This window comes from Pavona decussata, unplaced genomic scaffold (genome assembly GCF_977016875.1).
Source record: "Pavona decussata unplaced genomic scaffold, jaPavDecu1.1 SCAFFOLD_280, whole genome shotgun sequence".
In the NCBI taxonomy this organism is placed as follows: Eukaryota; Metazoa; Cnidaria; class Anthozoa; order Scleractinia; family Agariciidae; genus Pavona; species Pavona decussata.
In genome coordinates this window covers 495,816-499,244 of record NW_028145681.1, presented here as the reverse complement: position 1 = coordinate 499,244, position 3,429 = coordinate 495,816, and positions in this window count along the sequence as shown.

The following is a 3,429-nucleotide window of genomic DNA, read 5'->3' as shown; positions in this document are numbered from 1 at the left end:
TACGTGTACCATCTTCTGAGAATTCTCTGTTAAATATCATTTGCAAAGTATTTTACACTTTAACTAACCCTTGCACTACCAACATCTGAAAGCTAATTCTCCTAAGTAATTAATATTCATGTATTTGTTGGCTTTTCCTGAGAGTTTGGTGTCATAGCAAAACACTATCCCCTTATTTAAAATTGTTTTTATTTCCTCAATTCTTATTACCTCTCTGCTTGACAGTGTATTGAAATTATAAGGAGATTTTAAAATAGTGCTGTTCACTTCTGGTAGTGAAAGAGTTGGTGGGAAATGAAGACTGTTGCGCAGGGTAACACTTTGTGCCGTTAGGAAAGTCCTCCCTCCCACCCCCCTTGACATTTGTAATGATGTATCCCTGAACAGAAGGTTCTATAAATTGCCTTGATCTCCTTAGTCGTCCTTCTAAACCTGTTGAATAGCCAACTGATTGCTTAATCGAGAATACAGGAACGAGTTTATCTTCATGGATTTGAGAAGTAGTCACTCAATAGAGAGTAAGCGTTTAACAGAAGGGCAAATAATAGATACTATGGGCACAAAGTGTTACCCTGCGCAACAGTCTCCCCCTTTCACTACCAGAAGTGAGCAGCATTATTTTGAAATCTCCTTATAATTTCAATACGCTGTCAAGCAGACAGGTAATAAAAATTAAAGAAATAAAAACATTAAGGGGATAGTGTTTTGCTATGCCACCAAACTCTCAGGAAAAGTCAACAAATACATGAATACATAAATGTAAATATATGAAACATATATTAGAACTGCGGATGAGAGATCAAATAGAAGAAAGATCCTCGCAGTTACTAGGCAACTTAAGCAGTTCCTTCGCGGGTATATTACGAACTCACAATATGACCAGCTCCCAGTTGGCTTTGATAGCTCAGTTGATAGAGCACTGAACCGGCATCGCAGAGGTCATGGGTTCGAATCCCGTTCAAGCCTGAATTTTTTTTCAGGCCTTTCATTGCAACTGCGCGTAGTAACTGCGAGGATCTTTCTTCTATTTAATTACATGAATGTTAATCACTAAGGAGAATTAGCTTTCAGATGTTGGTAGTGCAAGGGTTAATCAAAGTGTACAATACTTTGCAAATGATATTTAACAGAGAGTCCTCAGAGGATGGTACACGTACATGTAGCTCATCTTCTTAGTCTCCAACCACACCCCCCCCCCCCCCCATTCCCACTCACCCCCTTCCTATAAAACATCAAACAATTTTAAAAAGCTTCGGGAAAAAGGTGAAAATACAAAAAAAAAAAACGTTTTGACAATTTCAACTTTCACGGTTGTTTAGAGTGAAAGCATATCTACGTTGAAAATATGAAAAAAAAATGGATGAAGCATTTTATATAATGATAATGTTGACAACTACAGAACAAAAAGAAGAAAGGAGAACCATAGCATAGCGGTGGAAAATTAAACTGAACTAACATTCTTTAAGCTAATTCATGAAGGAAGCCTATTCTTACCGGAAAACAGACGGAACCAGTACAGCTTTTCTATTTTTTGTGGTCAGTCCTGTTGCTTTTATCTTCCCTTTTTCCTTCTTGCTGGCGTATTAGCCATTGAGCAGACTTTTCTGTTGACGAAAAACTGTTGGCCTAAACGTCACGGAAAGAGTAAATTTTTTAACAAGAATTAGCGGTCCATAGAAAGAGCATATTTTTCTGCCATTTTTTAGGGAAATATCACTAGTTTGTTGTATGATGAAATCAGTAGAAATATATGAAATTCATACATTTGAACTGTGGAGGAAAGAATGAATAAGTGGGGAATGAACATCGCAGTTCACTATCATAAATGATACTGAAGAGAAGCAGAGAGCGATACAACGTAGAATTACGTTTTAGAGTGTACTATATTTCGGCTGGCCAAACCAGCCTTCTTCAGCTACAATGATAATTTGCCGTGGGACATACGCTTATATTACAAGTATTTGCGCAATAGCGGAACTACGTAAAACTAAAGTGATTGACAGTGAGTATAAAAGATGAAGCAAAAAAAATAATAATAATATTAAAAAAAAGGAAGAAAAAACTAGTAAATTTCTTCGCGAATATTGAGGCCATGTGAGGAGTGTTCTGCCTTTTGAGATTAGAAAGGCTTCCGTGCCTTAGGGATTGAGTCTCGGTTAGAGTAGACGTTTGCTGTGGGGATTAATTGCATGTCGTTAGCGGTGTGGTTCGGAGCGGTGAGGAAGTGTTCTGCAGCTGTGGTGGGTTAAGATTTAGTGTTATGGTTATCTATGGTGCGACGGTGTTCTTTAAAGCGGTCTTTTAAGCATCGTTTACTCTCTCCTATGTATTGTAAATTACAGCGGTTACACTGGTTTTTTTGTAAGAACGTCTAATTTTGGAGCTGAAGCTGAACGTTCTTATATTTTTTTGCGATTTGAGGCTGAAAACGTTCTTAAGATGTTCTTAAATTACATGGTATACACTACATGTATTTTAGTAAATCAATGCGGACGTGACCAGGAAACTTATCAAAGTGCATTGTTTGCTGAGATATGGTATCAAGAACTGCTGATTATGACAAACCGAGATGTGTGCCACCATTGTTGATGTTATACAAAACATGCCCTTAAGTATTTTGGTTAATTTACATTTGTTACCTTGATTTTATATACAGATTAGCAAAATAAAAACGTTCTTAATCAACTCTCAGCCTGAGGAATGTTTTAAACAGTACGTTTTTAAAATTTTGGTTTATCTCAGCCTTGACGTTCTTATAAAAAGGTTCTTATATAAAAAAAAAAACAGGGTGTACATTGGATCATGTAGATTTGATCTTTAGTTTCACGGGTCAGGTTAGATTTGGTAGGACGTGTTTCACCGGTGGAAAAAAAGGTGCAAGTTAGTGAGACCATCGGAAATGTATGGGCAAGTGGCCCAATTTTTCCCGCAAGGATAGGAGCCGGAAGGGAGTTGTGCGTGGGGATTAGTCGAGTTAGAAGAACGTTTAGCTGAAACCAATAAGTCACGTAAGTTAGGAGATTGTCTGAAGGCCACTACAGGTAAATTTGGAAAAACCTTTTTGCAGCGGTCAGACGAGAGCAGTAAATGGAAATGTTTTTTAATGACGTTGGAGATGTTAGGAAGTGATGGGTTAAAAGTCGTTATGAAAGGTACTCGTGTAGGTTTGTTCAGTCACGTCTCTAGTTTGTAAAGCGAGTCTGCGTGGGATGTTGGCGGCACGTTGTATTTGTAAAGAATCATGAAGAACGAGAATTCATATTTTCTAGCTGCCCTAGCCCATTCCTTCACTCCAAATCAACTGTCCACCCAGCCCTAGCTTCGCGAGGTTTTGCGAGTCACGTATTTCTAGTTATTTTCATTGATTGAATCAAATTTTGAGCCGTTAGGGACTGGGGATAGCCCTCCTCGTTAATGGGACTGGCACGA